Below are 23,913 nucleotides of genomic sequence, written 5' to 3'. Positions count from 1 at the left end.
TGAGCCATGATGGGAACTCTGAGCATCTTTGGATTTTGATATCTTTGGGGGTCCTGGAACCAATCTCCTGTGGATACTGTAGTATAATCTGACCACAAGTGGTGAAAACAAAGGACTAACCATTTGGTCTTAGAATATTTCATTTCCATGGAATTCATGAATATTACTCCCACTGGTTGTTTCACAAACAATTAGTACCAGTTAGTCACAGGAATTCTTTTATAGGCTGTACTTGGTTGGCTACAGCTGGCCACTGCCGAAAAAAGCTCCAATACAGCCCTCATTTAATCATACAGGACGATGTAATTATACTTACACAACAGTCTTTGTTCTAACTAATTGTATTTCTAATGACATGTGATAAAAATTACTATACAACCCTCTCAAATAAGAAATGAAGTCTGAGTTACCAACAACAAAAAAAACCAAGCTAAACTTGTTACCCATTGGAAGCTACTTTACTACAGTGAAAGTGTCACAGTGCTTTATAAACAGCTTGTTTTAAAGCTGCATTTTCTACAGGAATTCTGATGTATTTAATATAACAACTCTTACAAAGTGATTCTTATTTATGATGATCTTATACCAAATTAAAATCAGGTCTTTCATTCGAAAAAGAATTGTGCTTAGGTAAGTAATTAGAAAAGAATTTACTTTTGCTCCACAAATGAGTTTTAGTTTTCTAATTTATTCATTTTTAAAAACTGTCATCTTTGTATGAACTCATTCATAACAGAACATGAGGATAATAACACAGAAAAAAAATAAATCTAGCCAAAATACTAGATATATAATTACATGGCTGTTTTGTTAATTCTAGAAATTCCTCAGAAATATTCATTTACTTGGTTAATTTCAATTTCTAGAGTTCAGGAATTCTTTACAACTATCTGATTAAAAATCATTATTTGGTGCCATTTGCAGCAACATGGATGGAACTAGAGACTCTCATACTGAGTGAAGTAAGTCAGAAAGAGAAAGACAAATACCATATGATCACTCATATCTGGTATCTAATATACAGCACAAATGAAACTTTCCACAGAAAAGAAAGTCATGGACTTGGAGAATGGACCTGTGGTTGCCAAGGGGGAGGGGAAGGGAGTGGGGTGGATTGGGAGCTCGGGGTTAATAGATGCAAACTATTGCCTTTGGAATGGATCAGCAATGAAATCCTGCTGTATAGCCCTGGGAACTATGTCTAGACACTTAGGATGGAGCATGATAATGTGAGAAAATAGAATTTGTATGTGTAACTGGGTCACCATGCAGTACAGTAGAAAAAAAAATTGTATTGGAAAAATAACAATTAAAAAAATCATTATTTGGGTTTTTTTAATTGTTAAATATACATGATCCAAAAAAGTTAAATTGGGATGTTCAAATTCTCTTTCTGAATGATTAAAAATTGAATTTAAAAAATTCACATATAAAATTGACCTTCTCTTTGAACTGACTATTTCAACTTATTTATGCTGGAGGAAAACAGCAGACATCCTTCTTCACTGGGTATTTTAACTGATCCTATGCTTTGGAAGTATAAAAATGGAAATGAACTAATGCCCCAAACAGGCTGTTATACAGGGTGTGGTCTGCTTTTCAGGGAGCTGAAAAAAAACCATAACTAAAAGTAGAAGAGTCAGAGAAAGAGTCCCTCTGCCTTTTTTAAGCTCCACTATAAATGGAGTTCCTGTTGTGGTTCAGTGGATTAAGAACCCGACATAGTATCCATGAGGATGCCGGTTCGAGATCCCTGGCCTTGTTCATTGGCCTAAGGATCTAGATCTAGCATTGCCGTGAGCTGTGGTTTAGGTCACAGATGTGGCTTGGATCTCTCATTGCTGTGACTGTGGCATAGGCTGGCTACTGCAGCTCCCATTCAACCCCTACCCTGGCAACTTCCATATGCTGCAGGTGCAGCCCTAAAAAGACCCCCAAAAAGTTAGGAGTTCCTGTTGTGGCTCAGTGGAAACAAATCTATCATCCATGAGGATGCAGGTTCGATCCCTGACCTTGCTCACTGGGTTAAGGATACAGCATTGCTGTGAGCTGTGGTGTAGCTCGCAGATGTGGCTTGGATCTGGCATTGCTGTGGCTGTGGTGTAGGCTGGAAGCTGCAGCTCCAATTCAACCTCTAGCTTGGGAATCTCCATATGCCACACGTGTGGCCCTAAAAAGACAAAAAAAAAAAAAAAAAATTAGGACTTTGGGAGTAACATATTCACACTATAATGTATAACATAGATAACCAACAAGCACTTACTGTACAGCACAGGGAGCTATACTCAATATCTTGTGATGGTTTATAATGGAAAAGAATTTTAAAAGGAATATATATGTATATGCATAACTGAGTCACTTTGCTGTACACCTGAAATACAACATTGTAAATCAACTGTATTTCAAGCTTGAAAAAAAGATCAGTTTCTCCTAGAGAAGAGAACCAGGTGATAAGCTGCAATTAGGGGATGGCAACAATATTGCTGACCAGGCATGAAGATCCAGACGGAAACTAAGTTTCCAAAACCAAGCTTGCATCTTACCACCCAAGATGGAAAAAAAAAAAAAAAAATCAACCTACACCAACACGGCAGAAGAGAACAAAAATGCAGATTCCACAGGCCATCTTTGTGATGTCAGGTTGCCTCGAATGAAAGTGCAGTCCAAAACTTTCAAGAGAGAGGAACTGAGATGATGTGACCGTCACATAAAGAAATGCAACTTGTAGGGATATGGCCTGTCAAGGCAGAGCAGTAGGTAAAAAGATCTGGAGCAAGTGACGAGCTGAGCTGTGACTGTGAAGAGCTGGAGACCTACCAAAAGGGACTGAAAGACCTTGAAGAAAAATTGCAAGGACCCCTTCTTCTCAAGCCAAATTCTTTTTTTTTTTTTTTTTTTGGAGGTCAGTTTATCTTTTATTTTATTTTATTTTTTTATTACTCGAATGAATTTATCACATCTGTAGTTGTATAATGATCATAACAATCCAATTTCACAGGATTTCCATCCCATAGCCCAAGCACATCCCCCCACCCCCCAAACTGTCTCTTCCAGAGACTGTAAGTTTTTCAATGTCTGTGAGTCAGCATCTGTTCTGCAAAGCAGTTCGGTCTGTCCTATTTTCAGATTCCACATGTCAGTGAAAGCATTTGATGTTGGTGTCTCATTGCATGGCTGACTTCACTTAGCATGATAGTTTCTAGGTCCATCCATGTTGCAAAAAATGCTGGTATTTCATTCTTTTCAATGGCTGAGTAATATTCCATTGTGTATATGTACCACATCTTCTTGATCCACTCCTCTGTCGATGGACATTTAGGTTGTTTCCATGTTTTGGCTATTGTAAATAGTGCTGCAATGAACATTGGAGTACGTGTGTCTTTGCGAGTCGTGGTTTTCTCTGGGTTGATGCCCAGGAGTGGGATTGCTGGGTCAAATGGTAGTTCTATGTTTAGTTTTCTGAGGAATCTCCATGTTGCACCAATTTACAATCCCACCAATCAAGCCAAATTCTATCCCTTCCAAAAGGAGCTTATGATCATTGTTCGAGAGTGTGGGACACTGGACAAAATCCCCTTCTCTCAGGACAGAAGGGTTCAGATTTGAGGGAAAAAAAAAAAAAACAGAAGAAAATTTCTCTTGTGGCACAGTGGGTTAGAGATCCAGTGTTGTCAGTGCAGCCACTTGGGTCGCTGCTGTGGTGCAGATTTGATCCCTGCCAAGGAACTTCCACATGACATGGATGTGGCCAAAAAAAAAATTTTTAATAAATAAATAACCAAAAAAGCAATGAAGCTCAGGTCACAGCAATTCAAGGAGAAGTCAGCGTTACTGACCCCTTTTTATAAAGAAAAAATGAAGGATCAGAGTTGAGATACCTGCCCTAGATCACTTACTTGGTTCCTAAGCAGCAGAGCCAATACTCAAGCCTAGGTCTGACTCTTTGCTGCTCTGTTCTAGTGCTTTCTTTTTTCTTTCTTTCTTTTTTTTTTTTTTTTTTTTTTTTTTTTTGTCTTTTTGCCTTTTCTAGGGCCGCTCCCACGGCATATGGAGGTTCCCAGGCTGGGGGTCGAATTGGAGCTGTAGCTGCCGGCCTACACCACAGCTCACAGCAATGCCAGTGCCTTAACCCACTGAGCCAGGCTAGGGATTGATCCCAAAATCTCATAGTCGGATTCGTTAACCACTGAGCCACGACAGGAACTCCTCTAGAGTTTTCTTGAGTGGACCATCATGCATCCGAGGATCCAGACAGCACATCTGCTTTCTGATCCCTGGCAGAGATGCTGCTTCCTCTGAGACAGGAGGGTTTCTCACCTCTACTCTCTCCCTGCTTCCTCCTGGCTGCAGGCTTGCCCCTTCCCTCACCTCCTCTTTCCCAAATCTCCTATCATCAGTGGATCCAAATGTGGAGTTTGTGGAGTTCCTGTCATGACGCAGCAGAAATGAATCTGACTAGGAACCATGAGGTTGCAGGGTCGATCCCTGGCCTTGCTCAGTGGGTTAAGGATCTGGGGTTGCCCTGAGCTGTGGTGTAGTTCTCAGGCGAGGCTCAGATCTGGCGTTGCTATGGCTATGGCATAGGCCAGAGGCTATAGCTCCAGCTCCAATTAGACCCCTAGCCTGGGAACCTCCATCTGCCATGGGTGTGGCTCTAAAAAGACAAAAGACAAAACACAAACATACAAAAAAAAAACAAAAGTGGAGTTTGTGGCAAGAAGCAATCCTCTTCCTTCTCCTTCTCCAGGAAGCACCCCCACCACCCCCAACTGCCATCACCAAGCTGGCTTCCCACGCAAGGGTCACTTTCCTCCTTATCCTCCCCTTCAGAGGCTTGAAATTTCCCTGGACACCCCCATTCAGACAATCCAGGTGAGTTACCTCTTGGGTTCACTGAGCTTCCACCTGACCCTAACAGTCAAGATCCTGAAACAACACAAGGTTTTTAAGTCATTTTGTCTTAAATTTTCCTATGAAAACTTTCTAAGTTACATGTATTTATTTTTAGTTAAAAATTTTTTTACATTAAGCGCTTCTAATTTTTTCGCAAATAGTACCTTGATAGTATTATAAATTTTAGGATACCTGTTGCCACCATTTAATCACTACCATTACATTAGAAACTAGTACAAATAAATGGTCAGTTTCAGTTTGATGAGACAGCCCGCTAGTTCCGAAACAATACGTATTTTGATGAACATTTCGGCCACCAAACACATTTGAAATAGCAAAACACTCGCTTCTGCCAATGGTTCTGTGGACCACAGTCACAAAAGAAAGGTGAAATAAAGGTGGGTCTTGGTATGTTTCAAATGACTTCAAAAAGCACAGCTCTGTCTCTCTCTGTGATTTTTCTCTCCTACCCTAGAAGGTAGGTACCATGTTGCACCCATTTTTATATCTCCAGCATCTCTCCTCTCTCAGGAATCAGCATATGACAGACACCCAATAATACTAGGGCTTACTTCCTAATTAAGAGGCAGCAGGTGGGGTTCCCATTCTGGCATAGTGGTTAATGAATCTGACTAGGAACCATGAGGTTGCGGGTTCGGTCCCTGCCCTTGCTCAGTGGGTTAAGGACCTGGCGTTGCCGTGAGCTGTGGTGTAGGTCGAAGATGTGGATTGGATATGGCATTGCTGTGGCTCTGGCATAGGCTGGCAGCTACAGCTCTGATTAGACCCCTAGCCTGGGAACCTCCATATGCTGAGGGAGCAGTCCTAGAAAAGGTAAAAAGACAAAAAAAAAAAAAAAAAAAAAAAGAGGCAGCAGGTACAATGGTTAAAACTCTGCTCTCTAGAACCAGACTGCCTAGGTTTGAATCCCAGGTTCACGTTTAATAAACTGTGTGGCCCAGCCAAGCCTCTGTACCTCTCCAGGGCCTCAGTATCTCTCCAGGGCCTCAGTTTCCTCATCTATAAAGAGGAGATGATAATGGCACCTACCAGTTCAGGTGGTGTAAAAATTAAATTACTAAATTTAATTAGTAACACTCAGGGCCTGAACTATCCGAATTGCTAAGTGCTCACCATGAGTATTATTTACTCAGTGAAGATTTATAAGCCCAGGATATTACGGACTGAATGTTTGTGGCCTCCCCACATGCGTCAATTGGAGCCCTAATTCCTAGGACGATGGTAATTGGAGGTGGGGTGCTTGGGAAGGAACTTGGGTTTAGGTAAGGTCATGAAGGTGAGAGCTTCACGATGGGGCAAGTGCCCTCATAAGGGCAGGAAGAGAGGGAGATGCTCTGCCTCCACGCGCATGCACCCAAGAAAGGCCACACGAGCGCACGGTGAGAAGGCAGCCTTCTGCAAGCCAGGAAGACGGCCCTCACCCAGAAATGGACCAAGCTGGCACCCAGATAGATCTCAGACTTTCAGTCCCCAGAAATGTGGGACAGTAACATCTGTTGTTTAAGCCACCTAAGCTGTGGATCTTGTCCTGGAAGCCTTAGCTGACTAAGGTCGGAGATCCAGCCCAGACAGGTTTTTCAGCTCCCTTCCTCAATCAACCTTGTGTCCCTTAACCCCAGTTTTCCGTGCTCCCAAGTAGACCACTTCAACCTTCCAAGCGTCCACTTAGATCTCCATTGAGTCCTGCCCTTTGGCAGCTGGGGTGCTGGTAACCTTTAACCTGCCTCTCCATCCCCATCTGATGGTGTGGCTCCCTGCCAGACCAGTCCTTCTAGCCTCCAAAACCACGCACACTGCAGCAGATAAGCGCACACTGCCCAGGGCATCAGCGTGAGGACCGCCCCTTTCTCCCTGTTCCAGCTTCCCTTGCACCTGCTGCTGGAGCAGACTCTGTTCTTGTGTCACTTCTCTAATTGTATGTTTACTTGTTTGCTGTCTTAGCGCCTGCTCTAGACTGTAAGCTCTGCTCGGAGGGCAGATAACTGTTTTGCTGAATCTATTTCTTCTTGGGTTTTCTAAGTTCAACCCAACACTCAATCATTCATTTACTCCTGAGACAACCACTGAGCTGCTCCCTATTCAACATTCTGATTGCTGCTGGACATACAAATAGTATGAAACCACCCCTGTCCTCGAGAACCACCCAGTCGAATAGAACTAGTAACTGCCACTCAGCATATAGTAGCAGGGATACAAGTGACCATGGCACAGGGATGGGACAGAACAATCCTGTCCAAGGGGCTCACTTGGGGAAGTCTTCACAGAACAAGGTACTGAGTTAGGTCTTTTAAAAGTAAGAGGAGACATTCCATAGGCTGACAAAAGGATCTGAAGCATCCTGGACAGAGGGGAAAGTATCCCCAACACAGAGCAAAGTGAAAGAGCCAAGCACATTCACAGGCCAGGACATAGGGCGAGCTGGAGGGAAGGCAGCCTGTGAGCCCAGGGCTGAAGATGCCTTTGGACCCTTAGGCTCTGCACAGAGCAGGCATGGCCAATGTTGCCCCTCCAGCTAACACAACCTTCCCTTCACCCAGATATGGCCGAACGATATTTAGTGCACATGTTCACTGTGCCAACCAATGAGGTAAGTGCTCCCACATGCATTACCTTATTTAATTTTCACAAGGTCCTGAAGAGGGAAATTCTCCCCATTTTCAGATGAAGAAATTCAGGCACCAAATGACTAAGAAATTTTCCTTGGGCACACAGGTAGTAAGTGGTAGAGGTGTGAATCCAGGTTGGTCTGAGACAAAATTCATCCCTCTGGCACCATCTAAGCCTGGGCAGGTGGCCTGGGGCCCTTGGCATGTTCCCCTCATAATGAAATGGAATTGCTTCTTTACTTGTCTCCCTTGTGGATCTCATGAGGGCCAGGAGTGCTCTGTTCACCATTCCATCCCTAGCACCTGGCACAGGGCCTGGCAGAGCATGGGCATCCATGGAGCATGCTGAGGATGAAAGAAAGGGGCTTTGAACTCTTTGCCAGGGTGTACTCTCACCCTTCTCTGGCCCTGAAGTGAAGGAATCTCTATTATCATCCTGAAGCCAAGATCTGAGTGCAAAACCCAAGTTCACCTCTGCCCTCTCCCACTTTGGTCAGAGGAACAAAAACTCCTGCAGCAACAGATTCCGAAGCTACATGGATGTACTCTTCCCCCAAAGGCAGGGTCTTCTGCCACCAGCCTCACTTTCCATCCTCATCCCCATCTGTGCACAAAAGCGTTAACATCCTTTGAGAGGCCTGCTGACAAGGTTGGCCCTTGGCTGGCACCTGGGAACTTGGATTTGAGGAAGGGTCCACCATTCCCAGGACAGATAAGGTTTGCTCACTGGTTCCACAAACAATGAAGTTTAGGCTTAACACCTGCTTTTCTTCTGGAAGCCTGAACTTTTGGTACATGCAGGATACCAACATAATAGGTCTCCAGAAAAACAAAAACCAAAAGAACCCTGGGCACTGAGTATTTAATGAACTTCCCTGGTTGGCAACATTTCACACAGGTGGTCTGTTGGACTTGAGTGTTTCCCACATGGTTCCACCAGCAAAAGACATTTGGAAGCTTGAGCCTGGTTTCCTCAGAATTCAATCCTTATGCCCCTTTTTTGTTTTTTGTATTTTTAGGGCTGCACCTGAGGCACATGGAGGTTCCCAGGCTAGGGGGTGAATCAGCTGTCAGCCTACACCTTAGCCTCAGCAAGTTGGGATCCAAGCCTCATCTGTGATCTACACCACAGCTCACAGCAACGCTAGAGCCTTAATCCACTGAGCAAGGCCAGGGATCAAACCCGCATCCTCATGGATACTAGTTGGGTTCATTACCACTGAGCCACAATGGAAATTATGATCCTTATGCTCTTATTTTTGATTTTTTTTCTTTTTCTTTTTCTTTTTTTGCTTTTTATGGCTGTGGGTGCCTCATATGGAAGTTCCCAGGCTAGGGATTGAATCAGAGCTACAGCTGCCAGCCTGCGCCACAGCCACAGCCACATAGGATCCGAGCCATGTCTGCAACCTACATCACAACTCATGGCAACAATGGATCCTTTAACCCACTGAGCAGAGCCAGGAGTCGAACCTGCATCCTCATGGATACTGGTCGAGTTTGTTACCACTGAGCCATGACAGGAACACCAAAAAAAAAAAAAAAAAAAAATCTTAGGGCTCTTCCATTTGCTAATTTTGCTTTGTGTCCTTTCGTTGTAATATTATAGAGGTGAGGACGACCATATGCTAAGCCTGTGATCCTCCTAGCAAATCTTCAAAACTGGAGGTGGTCTTAGGGGTCCTGAGATACCACCTCTCCCAGAAGCAGTACTAAAGAACACTTACTGTCTAGTCCTGACCATGAGCCAGAGGGATGGCACACTGCGGGCCCACAGGGGTTACAGGAATGTAACACCGTGCAAGCCACCGAGTGGGATGGAGGACACAGAGCTAAGCCTAATGTAGGCAGTGGCTGCTCAGGTCCAGACTCCATGAGCAAGTCACAGGCAGAAGTGGGCACAGATCACACCCACTGACACTAAACCCTCTCCCTCTGCTCACGGCAGGTGCCCCCAGATGGTAACACAAACACCTCGGGACAGGTCTTGGCCTTGTTCCAAAGCCCAAGAGAAAGAAAGTCCTTATATTCTCAGATACAATGAAGATTCCTTTCAAACAAAATATGAAATAAAATTGGGAGATGTTTGTCTCAAGTCTGTGAAACCACAGGGAGGGTGGGGCACAGGACCCAAGATCGGTGGGCTGCTGCTTTTTCTGGATTTATTTTCTGTAGCAAACCTTCTGACCTTCACGACAGGGATTGCCAGCCTCAGAATCAGCTTATGTCAAGTTATGCTAAGGAGACTAGACACCTGGCAGCACAGATTTTTAATCCATTAAGCTGAGCAGGCAAAGGTGTGAAAGTAGGAAAACTAAAACTCAATGGCCACTACCTGCACACAGGACTCCTGTTCTGGTTTACAAAGCTCCTCAGGTTCTAGGCTAACTATTATTAATAGTAACAGGCTGGGCAGAAGACATAAATAGACAATTCTCCAAAGAAGACATACAGATGGCCAGTAGGCACATGAGAAGATGCTCAATATCACTAACTATTAGAGAAATGGAAATCAAAACTGCAATGAGGTACCACCTCACACCAGTCAGAATAGCCATCATTAATAAGTCTACAAATAACAAATGTTGGAGAGGATATGGAAAAGGGTACCCTCCTACACTGTTGGTGGGAATGTAAATTGGTAAAACTACTATGGAAAACACTATGGAGGTTTCTCAGAAAACTAAAATAGAACTACAATACGATCCAGCAATCCCCTCCTGGGCATATATCCCAAGAAAACGGTAATTCAAAAAGATTATATGCACCCCAATGTTCACTGAAGCCCTATTCACAATAGCCAGGACATGGAAATATGTCCATCAAAAGATGAATGGATTAGGAAGGTGTGGTACATATATACAAGAGAATACTACTCAGCCATTAAAAAAAGAAAGAAATAATAGCATACGTGGCAACATGGATGCAACTAGAGATTCTCATACTAAGTGAAGCAAATCAGAAAGAGAAATACCATATGATATCACTTACATGTGGATTCTAAAATATGGCACAAATGAACCTATCTACAAAACAGAAACAGAAACAGACTCAGACATGGAGAACAGACTTGTGGTTGCTGGGTAGAAGAGGGGGAAGGAAGGGAGTGGGATGGACTGGAAGTTTAGTATTAGCAGATGCAAACCACTAGAATGGATAAGCAATGAAGTCCTACTGTCTAGCATAGTGAACTATATCCAGTCTCTTGGGATAGAACATGATGGAAGATATTATCTGAAAAAGAATGTACATATATTATGACTGGGCCACTTTGCTGTACAGCAGCAAACTGGCACAAATGTAAATCAACTATTTTTAAATATGTTAAAAAAACAAAATAAAAGCTGGAATGGTAACAGGCAAGAGGGAAAGGGGCCAATCATGACTCCAAGACTGAGGCCCGAGGGAGGCATGTCCACACTTGGCCCCATGGCCTCAAGCAGCACATTCTAGATCTGGTAACACCGGCCTTCCTGGGAGTGAGGCTGTGCCTTTGTTCACACGTAGTTGGGACAAGGGGTGTTACTAGCCTTTGTCTCCTTAGAACTCTCTGCCCACCCTCCCCTCATCTCAGAGGCTTCTCTTCCAGCCACCCCTCCCACCAAATCTCTCTCTCTCAGATCCCAGTTCTGTGATGGCCTGCCTCAGTCACATCTACTTCCTTGGCTCTACCAGGCTCCTGTATGTGCAGGATGCCTGAGCCCAACCCAAACCTTGTCCCTTCCCTCACTCTGGCTCCAGTCCTACACTTCAAATGTCTCCAATCCACTGGTGCTCAAAATGTGGTCCCTGGACCAGCAGCATCAGCATGACCTGGGTACTTGTTAGACAGGCAGATTCTCAGGCTCTCATTCCAGACCCAATGAGTCAGAAACCAAACTCAGGGGGTTATGGACGTGTTTTTTTTTTGTTTTTTTTTTTGTCTTTTTGCTATTTCTTGGGCCGCTCCTGCGGCATATGGAGGTTCCAGGCTAGGGGTCCAATCGGAGCTGTGGCCGCCAGCCTACGCCAGAGCCACAGCAACGCAGGATCCGAGCCGCATCTGCAACCTACACCACAGCTCACGGCAACGCCGGATCGTTAACCCACTGAGCAAGGGCAGGGACCGAACCCGCAACCTCATGGTTCCTAGTCAGATTCGTTAACCACTGTGCCACGACAGGAACTCCTGGACGTGTGTTTTAACAAGACTCCAGGTGATTCAGGTACAGCCCAGTGTGTGAGAGCCACTGAACCACACTTATTTATTCTAGGGCTCCCTCAAACAATTTGCAAAAGGAAGTAATTTTCTTCTTCTAAATCCTTCTCTTCCTTCGTAGAGCCAAGGAAGTAGATGTGACTGAGGTGCCATCATAGGTGTTGGGACCTGAGATATGGTGGGAGGGGTGGCTGGAAGAGAAGCCTCTGAGATGGGGGAGGAGTGGACAGAGTGTTCCAAGGAGACAAAGGCCACTAGCCTATTTCCCTGTTTCTCTCACTGCTCCCTACATTAACCAGTAATTCAAGATCCAAACATCACAACCCAAGTTCAAAGCAGTGGGTCTCTAAAATACCAATGGGTATTTTATTTTATTTATTTTTTTACTGCACCTGTGGCCGGAGCATGTGGAAGATCCCAGTCCAGGGATCGAACCCACGCCACAGCAGCCACCTGAGCCACTGCAGTGACAATGCTAGATCCTTATCCTGCTTCACCACAAGGGAACTCCAGCAACAGGTATTTTAAAAATTTATGATTGATTTGTAAATATAGACCATAAAGACAATTCCCCACATGGCTATAGAGAAAAAACACCGCTATGCAGCTTGGGAAAGAAAGAATGAAAACGTACAAACACATACCAAAATGTCCATCAGCCTACCCTCCGGTTAAGTACATGAAAATAAAATCAGGAGTACTCTAGCAAAATATATAAACAACTTACTGACATGATTTGTAAAGTATATTGTTGTATATTTTATTTTATTTTTTTTCTTTTTGCCATTTCTTGGGCCACTCCCGTGGCATATGGAGGTTCCCAGGCTAGGGGTTGAATCAGAGCTGTACCCACCGGCCTACACCAGAGACACAGCAACGTGGGATCCGAGCCACGTCTGCAACCTACACCACAGCTCACGGCAATGCTGGATCCTTAACCTACTGAGCAAGGCCAGGGATCAAACCCGCAACCTCGTGATTCTTAGTCGGATTCGTTAACCACTGAGCCACAACAGGAAATCCTATTGTTGTATATTTTAATAAGGCAATTGGACAGATATTAATCAACACAATTTCAAACATATGCTAGTTCAAGTGTTTAAAATGTCTACCATCAATATTTTTTGGTGTATTATTAACATCTGAGAAGTGTATGATTTTTTCATGGGCATTAAATCAGCATATAGAATCATAGGTCCCTGCCTGCTTACTCCCCTTCACCTCCAAGAATCTATGCATTAATTTTTGTTGTTGTTGTTGTTGGTCTTTTTGCCTTTTCTAGGGCTGCTCCCGTGGCATATGGAGGTTCCCAGGCTAGGGGTCGAATTGGAGCTGTAGCCGCCAGCCTACGCCAGAGCCACAGCAACGCAGGATCTGAGCCACATCCGCAACCTACACCACAGCTCACGGCAACACCAGATCCTTAACCCACTAAGCAAGGCCAGGGATCAAACCCACGACCTCATGGTTCCTAGTCTCATTTGTTAACCACCAAGCCACGACGGGACCTCCAAGCATCTACGTATTAATTCTTCATTCAAATTCTTTGGAACATCAGGTATTATATGTACAAAGCCCCAAGTCACATAAAAAAGATGAACCAAAACCAAAATAAATTTTAAGTGAGCAAAGGGCTCAATTTACATTCTCAGTATTCCTCTCAACCACTGAAACTTGGGAATCTATTCAAAACTGATTTTCCAGAGTTTCCGTCATGGTGCCACGGAAACAAATCCGACTAGGAACCATGAGGTTGTGGCCTCACTCAGTGGGTTGAGGATCCATTGTTGCCATGCTCTGTGGTGTAGGTCACAGATAGGGATCAGATCTGACGTTGCTGTGGCTGTGGTGTAGGCCAGCAGCTGTAGCTCCGATTCAACTCCTCCTAGCCTGGGAACCTCCATATGCTGAGGGTGTGGCCCTAAAAAGACAAAAACAAACAAACAAAAAAACCGATTTTCCTCTTGCTTTACCTAGTTCTCCCTTAGAAAAGGATTTTTTAAAAGGCCAAGAAAGAATGGCTTAGTAAATAAGCACATGAAAAGATGCTCAGCAACATTAGCCATCAGAGAAGTGTGAATCAAAACCATTTCACACCAACTAGGATGGCTAAAATAAAAAAGACAGATGACGACATGGAGAAATTGAAAGTCATACACATTGCTGATGGGATTGTAAACTGCTGCAGCCACTTTGGAAAACAACCTGGCAGTTCCTGGAAATGTTAAATATAAAAGTGAACATATGCGTTTCCTGCTGGTAGGTATGTACCCTAAGAAATGAAAACATATGTCCACATAAAAACTTGCATATGAATGTTCAAACCAGCATTATTCATAATAGTTAACAAGTAGAAACAACCCAAAAGTCCACCAACAGATGAATGGATAAACAAAATGTATTATACACTTACAATGGAACAGTATTTGGCAATAAAAAGGAAAGAAGCTCTGGAGTTCCTGTCGTGGCACAGCGGAAATGAATCCAACTAGGAATCATGAGGTTGCATGTTCGATCCCTGGAATTGCTCAGTGGGTTAAGGATCTGGCATTGCCATGAGCTGTGGTGTAGGTTGCAGACGCAGTTCAGATCTGGCATTGCTGTGGCTGTGGTGTAGGCCAGTAGCTGCAGTTCCGATTTGACCCCTAGCCTGGGAACCTCCATATGCCACAGGTGTGGCCCTGAAAAGACAAAAAGACCAAATTAAAAAAAAAAACAAAGAAAGAAGCTCTGATACATGATGCAATGTAGCTAAACTGTGAAAACATTATGCTAAATGAAGTCAGAAACATAGGATCAGATATTGTATAATTCCATTTATATCAAATGTCCAAATCTATAGACAAAAAGCAGATTAGTGGTTGTTTAGGGTGGGACAGGCAGGGAATCAGAAGGTGCCAGAAAAATGGGTGGTAGGTGTTCACGAAGGGGTGGTGTTGTTTTTAGGGCAATAAAAAATGTCCTAGGGGGTCCCGTCAGAGCCCAGTGGTTAACAAATCTGACTTGTATCCATAAGGACACAGGTTTGATTCCTGGCCTCACTCAGTGGGTTAAGGATCTGGCGTTGCCATGAGCTGTGGTGTAGGCCAGCAGCTACCACTCCAGTTCAACCCCTAACCTGGGAATCTCCATGTGCCTCAGGTGCAGCTCTAAAAAGACAAAAAAAGGAGTTCCTGTCATGGCGCAGAGGTTAATGAATCCGACTAGGAACCAGAAGGTTGCGGGTTCGACCCCTGGCCTTGCTCAGTGGGTTAAGGATCTGGTGTTGCCATGAGCTGTGGTGTAGGTTGCAGACCTGACTTGGGTCCCAAGTTGCTGTGGCTCTGGTATAGGCCGGTGGCTACAGCTCTGATTTGACCCCTAGCCTGGAAACCTCCATATGCCACGGGAGTGGCCCAAGAAAATGGCAAAAAGACAAAAAAAATAAAAATAAATTTAAAAAAATAAAAAGACCAAAAAAAAAAAACCTCCTAAAAATTGACTAAAAACCAAAAAATTGGACATTTTATAGGTGAATTGTATGGCACATGAATTACACCTCAATAATAAAAAAAAAAATTAATGGGCCTAAAGCTAGAAATGAATTACAAACTCAGTTAACCAAAAACTGTTAGATTCTACAATGTGTGGCTTCTTCTGTCTCCTTTACATTGTAAAATTCTCCCAAAAGAAGGTAATAAATTTTTACTATCATTTTACAGTATACAAGCACTTTTATAAATAAGTCCTTTTGAGTCCTTCCTATAATTTTAGAGGGAGTTAATTATTTCACTAATTTTATGTTTGGAGACATGGCAGCTCTGAATTTATGAGGTTTACTTCCCCTCAGTCAGCTGGTCAGAATAAACATCAGCTCTTTTGCACCAGAACCCTGTGCCCTTTCTTCCACACTGTGTGGCATCTTAGGGTGTCCAGCAGATGCCTTTGGGTTGCTGTGTGGAGATGGCACTGCTGACCAGCCTTAATAAGGAAGAATGCCTATGACTTGATTTTTCTGGGAGCGGACTAGCTATGCTAATGCTACATTCAAGCCAAGTATAATCTAACTGATCACTCACCAGAGGTCTTATGATAACATGGAAAGAATCCTTTGATGTTGAATCCCTTGCTCTTCTGGAATTTATTTCAGTTTTGGCTCATCTTTTTATTTGCTTCAAAGCCTAAGCATGCAGTACCTGATGTTCCAAAAGATTTGAATGAAGAATGAGTGAAGCCATAGTTTCTGGAAGATGAAGGGGAATTAGTAGGCAGGGATTTATTATTCTACATGGAAGGACCATGGAAAGGACCACATTCTAGAGGAGAAAGATCCAGGTTGGCTTCAGTTTTCTCATCTGTAAGATGAGAAAAAAGAAAAAGAAAAGAAAATCCACAAAATTTTTCTCAAGGTCATTGTACAGATTTAATGAGACTATAAATGAAAGTACTCAATTCAAAATACACATTCAACAAATGTTTATTGATATGGAGTAAAATGGTCTAATATCTTGATCTCTCTTAGGGAGACAAGTAGATTCTTCTAGACACTAAGGATTCTAAACCTCAGATCTCAAAAATAAAGAGCAACATCAAAAGGTATTGAATCAAGGAGTTCCCGTCATGGCTCAGAGGTTAATGAATGCGACTAGAAAACATGAGGTTTCGGGTTCGGTCTCTGGCCTTGCTCAGTGGGTTAAGAATCCGGCGTTGCTGTGAGCTGTGGTGTAGGTTGCAGACGCGGCTTGGATCCCGAGTTGCTGTGGCTCTGGTGTAGGCCAGTGGCTACAGCTCTGACTAGACCCCTAGCCTGGGAACCTCCATATGCTTCGGGAGCGGCCCTAGAAATGGCAAAAAAGACAAAAAAAAAAAAAAAGGTATTGAATCAATTTGCCAAATGTGAAACAATGACTACCTCTTTTTTTTTTTTTTTGGCCCCTAGCATGCAGAGGTTTGATATGGGATCTCATTTCCCAGCCTAGAGAGTGAACCCATGCTGTAGCAGTGAAAGTGCTGAATCCTAACCTCTAGTCCACCAGGGAATACTCCAATGACTACCTCATTTTAAGGAAGAATTCATTATTAATTTTATTTCATGTTTAATATAAAATTGAATTCTCTTGTACTTTCAGATTAATTTCTCAATATCTTAGTTTGCATGTGTATATGACTTCCAAACCTAACTATTTATTAGAATCACCAAAGTGTTATTAAACCTACAGATTCCAATGCAGAGTCTCACTCAGATGGTCTGGAGTAGATGAAGGGTTCCATTTTTACTTAACTCCCCAAATGATTCTCCAGGCATCACTGAATGAGAAATAAATCCATTCACTGAACACTTGCTAAGGAATTTTTTTCACCGGTGTGCATTACAAAATAGCATTTGTTCACCACATAAAACACTGAAATATATTGCCATTTCAGAAGAGAACACAGTGGAGAAGGGGAAATCTATTCTCTTTTGCCTTACTAGAATTCTAAAAATATAACATTCTCAAATTCTGTGAATGCCAAGAATCTCCTGAAAATGGAGAATTTTCTGCCAAATCTGGCCTATTTGAATTATCTTCATCCATTATTTCAAAGGGATTTTTCTTTTCTTTCTTTTTCTTCTTCTTTTTTTTAATGGCCACATCTGGGGCAAATGGAAGTTCCCAGGCAAGGGACTGAATCTGAATAGAGCTGCAGCTGAGACCCAAGCCGCTGCAGTTTGATTTTTAACCCACTGGGCCACACACAGCATGAACTCCCAAAGGAACCTTGTAAGTTCCTTCCTACAAGATGATAGCTTCATGCTAACCAAAGTCATAGTACAAGAAAAGAAACAATCTGGGAAGAATTTTAAGGATCTGCCACTATTCAGCTATTTATTAGATCTTCCCAATATCTCCGATCACTTATGTATTCTGAACCACATTCTTGATCTATAACAATGTCTTTGTTTTTGTTAGATCATGAATGAAACCATTCTTACTAGTTTGCCAATTCACATTTCTGTTCTAACTGAAAACATGTCCTCAGCCAACCTGGACAATTTTAAGCAGATGAAGGCAGACAGCTTTCATGATTACAAAGCCTTTCCATAAATTAAGAGTTTAGGATTAACAGATACACACTACTCTATATATAAAATAGATAGGAGTTCCCGTGTGGCTCAGCTGGTTAAGGATCCAGCATTGTCACTGCTGTGGTTCTGGTTACAGCTGCGGTGCCAGTTCAATCCCTGGCCTGGGTACTTCCACATGCCTTAGGTGTGGCCAAAAAATAAATAAGTAAAATACACAAACAACAAGGACCTACTGTATACTTCAGGGAACTATAGTCACTATCTTATAATAACCTATAATGGGAAAGAATCTAAAAAAGAATATATATGTGTGTGTGTGCATAACTGAATCACTTTGCTGTACACCTGAAATTAACACAACACTGTAAATCAACTATGCTTCAATTAAAACAACAACAAAGATTTTCTAAATTATACAAACATTTTTACAACTAGAAATAATAGACCATTAGACTCACCTGACAAAGCAAAAACAAAATAGTTTGGGGTGTATTAGAAAAATATTTTTTAAAAAATAGAAAAACATTTCAAATCTTTTTAAGTCTTTCTGTGACCTTCTCTCACATATTCGCCAAGCAACAATTTTTTTTTTCTTTTTTTTTTTTTTTGCTTCTTAGGGCCACACCTGTGGCACATGAAGTTCCCAGGCTAAGGTCAGAATCAGAGCTGCAGCTGCTGGCCTATGCCACAGCCACAAAAGATCGGAGCCACATCTGCGACCTACACCACAGCTCATGGCAATACCAGATCCAATCCACTGATCGAAGCCCGGGATCGAACCCTCATCCTCATGGATACTAGTCACGTTCGTTTCTGATGAGCCTCGACAGTAACTCCAACACTTTTTCCTAAGGTTTATTTCAACTACCTTTTTTTTTTTTTTTTTTTGTCTTTTTGCCATTTCTTGGGCCGCTCCCGCGGCATATGGAGGTTCCCAGGCTTGGGGTCTAATCAGAGCTGTAGCCACTGGCCTACACCAGAGCCACAGCAACGAGGGATCCGAGCCGCGTCTGTGACTTACACCACAGCTCCACGGCAATGCCAGATCCTTAACCCACTGAGCAAGGCCAGGGATCGAACCCGCAACCTCATGGTTCCTAGTCAGATTCGTTAACCACTGCGCCACGATGGGAACTCCTATTTCAACTACTTTTAAAAATGAGTTTGAGTCAGAATTAAAAAACAAAAACAAAACCAAAAAACTAAACCCAATGTAAACAGGAAACCTAAAATAAAGCCAATTAAAAGAAGCACAGAGGTAGATCTTACCAGGCATGTGCACCTAGTTAATTAGTGCAGTCTGAGCCCTGGGTAGCTCCATCCCTTACCACCCAAACCAGAAAGGAAGCCCTCATAGGTGCTGGTTGTCTCCATTAAAATAAAGAACACGCAATCTAAGAACCTAGAGCTACAATGCCACATCCACCAGGCCAGTGATCCAGGAATTTCCAAAAGTTTATTCATATCCTGCAAACGTCCTTTTATATTTTTTTCTTTTTCTTAGGGCCGCACCCACAGCATACGGAGGTTCCCAGTCTAGGAGTCCAATCAGAGCTATAGCCGATGGCCTATGCCACAGCCACAGCAACACTGGATCTGAGCTGCATCTGTGACCTACACCACAGCTGGTAGCAACGTTAGATCCTTCACCCACTGAGTGAGGCCAGGGATCAAACCCGAGTCCTCAAGGATGCCAGTCGGGTTCGCTAACCACTGAACCACAACAGGAACTCTATAGGCATCCTTTTACTTTTACTTTACGTTCCTATTCAACCTTTTCTATACCTTACAGAAAATGTCATTAACAATATCCTGAAGCTCAGGGGCTGGGAAGAGAGGGGAGTAGGGTATTTTTTAATGGGTACAGGATTTCTGTTTGGGACAGTGAAGAAGGTCTGGAAAAGGATAGTGGTAATTGATGGTTGCACAGGTACTTAAAGCCACTGAATTGGACACTTCAAAATGATTAAAAACGGCAAACTTTAGTCTGTGTATATTTTATCACAGTAATAATTTTAAAAGTACCTAGAAACAAAAAGCTAGTGTGCTAATCAGAGGCCCAAATCTTGCTTAAGGAGCCACCTTGGGATAGAGGGGTGGTGACCCACAAAGCTGTAGTGTTTGTTTGCAAAAGGAAGATTCAAACGTGGGACTGGATGGAAATGTAGGGAAACATACTGTCAATCACTTCTTTTTTTTTTTTAATGATTTTCCCACTATAGCTGGTTTACAGTGTTCTGTCAATTTTCTACTGCACAGCAAAGTGACCCAGTTACACACACACACACACATTCTTTTTCTCACATTATCCTCCATCCTGCTCCATCATAAGATATAACCAGATAAAGTTCCCAGTGCTATGCAGCAAGATCTCATTGCTTATCCATTCCAAAGGCAATAGTTTGCATCTATTAAACCCAGATTGCCAGTCCATCCCACTCCCCCCAACCCCCGCAACCATAAGTCTGTTTTCCAAGTCGTGAGTTTCTTTTCTGTGGAAAGGTTCATTTGTGTCAATCACCTCTTTCAACAGAACAACAAAACTTCACCCCAACCTGCCTTAGGCCCATGTTTCCCAAACGTTAATATGCAAAGGATCCCCTGGCGATCTTGATTCAGCAGATCTGGGCGGGCCCTGAGGTCCTGAATTTTTAACAGGCCCCCAGGTGATGCCGCTGTTGCTGTTCCTTGGACCTCACTCAAAGCCACAAGGCCCCAGAGCGCTTAAAAGGAAAGACTGTCGCCCTCTGAACCTAACCCTCTAAAACCACGGTCCCCTAGCCCGGAAACACAAAGGGTTGATCATATCTTTCAGGCGCAATGGCTAAGCACTTAACTTAGCTACCAACCACCTTTTGTAAAAAATGCGTTGAGAAACTTGGATAGAAGGCCTGACAGAATGGGACCTCCCGAGAGTTTCCACCCACCTTCCGGACTAAGAAGCGGCCACAGCCGATAAGGATAGCTGACGGAGCGGCAGTTTCGCAGAAAGCCCTGAAGCGGACTTCAAAACAGTCTTGAAAATACCCTTCTCAAGTTTGAAGAATGCCTGGAATTCAGTGGCCTTTATCCAAATAAAGATGTCCAACTCAGTTTTAACCGAGTTCCCTATAGAAGAACTTTGCAATGCAGTTCTTGAAGACTGACAACGCCCAGCACGTAGACAAGCCCGGCCCCTCCCTTACAAATGTGTCAGAAAGTGAAGGGAGAGAAAAAAAAAAAAAAAAATTCTCCAAAACTCTGCTGCTCTGGGCGCGCGGATTCCGCTCCCGGCCTGAGCTGGCCGCACCTCCCCGGCCTCACAGTCATACCGCTCAGGTGTGCGGAGTTTTCAGGCTCCGCAGCTGTCTCCACCCGCAGCCCAGGCAGCCATCACCTGCTCTCAGCTAACCAGCAGCCCCCACCCTGCCCCCTTCGCACGCATAAATCCAAGACCCCAGCTCCCGCTTCCTTCAGATACTGCAAACGCTGACTGCACCAACAGAAACTCAGAGGCCCTTTTAATCTGGTTAAAGAGAAGCTCAACAGAAAGTGAAACAGTTCCCACCCCTTCGGGGACAAGGCGCCAGGCCAGGTAGGAAAAAGAAGGTGGCTCCCAGGCACCTGTTGCTGCCCCAGTTGCGCGCTCCAACCCACTTCTAGACGATTCCCCCAAGAGAAACCCTGTGACGCGCTGTCATCCCCCCGCCGGGGGAGGGGGAGAGGGGGAGGGGGAGGCAAAGGTCAGTTAAGAATCACCAGAAAGGAAAAAAATCAATTCCCAATAAAGTACACCTCAACTCCACAGGGACATGAGGTGATACCGACTCAATTCACTCGCACTGCCCCCTACCTCCGCCCCCACGACGGAGCCAGGGCGCAAGCGCTCCTCCACACCCTGCAAAACCCTCCCTCTCCAAAGTCAGGACCTGGGGAAGGTATCCGCGAGCCGTGAGCCTAGGCAGAAGGGTACTTGCCTGGAAGCGGGTAGTGGCTGCAGTTGGCGGAGTCCGGCGCTGGGCGAGGGTGGCTCTGCCAGGCGCTTGGGCGCCTCCGACGCGGCGCCGGCTGCTGGGCCGGTGTCCCCTGCGCTTTCCTCGCGCGTTGCCGGAGGCGCCTCGCCCGGCCAGAGTGCTGGAGGCGGCCCCGGGAATGGGCGGGCGCGAGTGGCCTCGGCTGCTGCTCCTGTGTATTATTGTGACTCAAACTATTTCCTGTTTGGAGATTTGGGAGAAAGGAAAAAAAATTCAGAGTGGGGGGATCGGGGCGGCACCGATCCAGAGAGCGGCGGTCCGGAGGGGACGAGGGTGGGCAGCGTCTTGTTACCTGCTTCCTTCAAGCCCCGGAGAGTGCCAAGAGCGCGAGCCAGGGGAGAGAAACTCCGTTTGTTGTAGCGCTACTTTGTGGGATCGGGAAGGACGGAAAGGGGCTCACACTCGCCACCCAGCGGTGGGGCAGGGACTGCGGCCACAGGGACAGTCTGGTTACTCCAGCCCGGACGCCCACTCCCTGGCCTCTTCCTTTCTCTGCAAAACTGCCACTGGGCTTTCTTTCCGCCGAAGGGCAATTGGAATTCGCTGTGCTCCTTTCTTTATTCGTAACCAGGTCGAATTTTCGATCCTCTCCAGGGAGGTGGGCAAGGAAGGGGTCAGCCTAGCAACCCTTTCAAAGACCACAGGAGGTTGGGGACCATTGTGGGTGGGTGTTTGATTGGTGGTGTTGGAGGTCTTTGTTTTTGTTGTGGGGGATGGAAAAGCAGGTTAATTATTTTGGTGGAAAGTTGACTTTTATGATCAGCTTCCGTTCCCCTCCTCCACCGACCTCACCCTTAGCCAGAATCACAGGGTCTGAGGCCCCAATCCGGAAATACCGGTTCCTCCCGCTGGGACAATAGGTGAGGGCGGGAGTGTTAACCCGAGAGCCAGTTTAGTCACCACGGAATCCCTGCTCAGCTGGGAAGGCAGAATCATCTTAGTGCCTAGGCCTGCAACTGACAAGCAGGTGCTCCTTCCTATTTAGCCTTATTAAAAAGCCTGGGAGTTCCCTTTTGGCGCAGCAGGTTAAGGACCCCTCGCGTTGTCACTGCAGCGGCCTGGGATCTCTGCTGTGGCGCAGGTTCCATTACTGGCACATGCCCTGGGCGTGGCTCCCTCCACCAAAAAAAAAAAAAGAAAAGAAAAGAAAAGAAAGAAAGAAATCCTGGAAGGTTGTGGAGACATTGTTTAATGGATGCAGAGTTTCCGTTTAGAATGTGGAGATGGATAGTGGTGTTGGTGGCACAACAATGTGAATGTACTAAATGCCACTGAATTGTGTGCTTAGAAATGTTTAAAATGGTCAATTTTATGTTATGTGGATTTTACCACCAAAAATATACATTAATTTCCTGGGAAGGTCATGCCCTCATTCATTCAAGACAGCTTTGCTTATGACTGCCAAGTCCTCCTCCCCTCCTCCCTACACAAACTTTTGCCAGAAGTAATGGTATGAATTAAAACTCAAGTTCATTTGGTTTAGATTTCTGGGAATACCTATCAACAAGTTATTCCAAGAAGTGAGTAGACTGAACCTAGAAGACAGTACAGTTTTTAAAAAGATGAACTGTAGATTGTCAGAAACATAGTGCTGACGAGATGAATAAAGGTGTATATAGTGCCTTATTATTTATCTAAGAAAGCAAGAACACATACATTTGCTTATGGATTTTTTAAGTGGAAAGATAAATTATTAAATCAAATAGTTACCTTTTTGGGAGAGATGAAACAAGTATAAGGAAAGAATAAGGATAGAAGCTAGACTTCTCTGTATCTTGTTTTGTAGATTTGACTTTGGAATAACGTAAGTTTTACAGAATTATGAAAAATCAAAAATTTAAAAACCAAAACGCAACAAATGAATGTAGGTATCAAGTTGGTGGCTTAACCAGGTAAAGGGAAATCATGTCGGGTGACTTTATTATTATTATTATTATTGTTTTTTGGTTTTTTTTGTCTTTTTAGGGCCGCACCCACAACATATGGAGGTTCCCAGGCTAGGGGTTGAATTGGAGCTATAGCCGCTGGCTTACACCACAGCCAGAGCAATACCAGATCCGAGCCTCATCTGCAGCTGACACCACAGCTCACAGCAACACCCGATCCTTAACCCACTGAGCGAGGCTAGGGATTGAA

The 23,913-nt window shown here is 44.1% G+C and overlaps 1 protein-coding gene across 5 annotated transcripts in view; it reads right to left on the bottom strand.

Annotated features, from left to right (window-relative positions):
- Positions 1-22,284, bottom strand: part of TJP2 (tight junction protein 2) — a 138,472-nt gene extending 116,188 nt beyond the window's left edge. The window contains exons 1-2 of one of the 5 annotated variants that reach the window (XM_021070931.1): positions 22,070-22,284; positions 21,721-21,957 (exon numbers count right to left, since the gene is read on the bottom strand). The gene's annotated coding sequence lies outside the window, so the exon portion shown is untranslated. 5 annotated transcript variants of the gene reach the window in all.

Source organism: Sus scrofa, chromosome 1 (genome assembly GCF_000003025.6).
Source record: "Sus scrofa isolate TJ Tabasco breed Duroc chromosome 1, Sscrofa11.1, whole genome shotgun sequence".
In the NCBI taxonomy this organism is placed as follows: domain Eukaryota; kingdom Metazoa; phylum Chordata; class Mammalia; order Artiodactyla; family Suidae; genus Sus; species Sus scrofa.
Note: the sequence above shows the minus strand (reverse complement) of the source record. Positions and strands in the feature narration are given on the sequence as shown.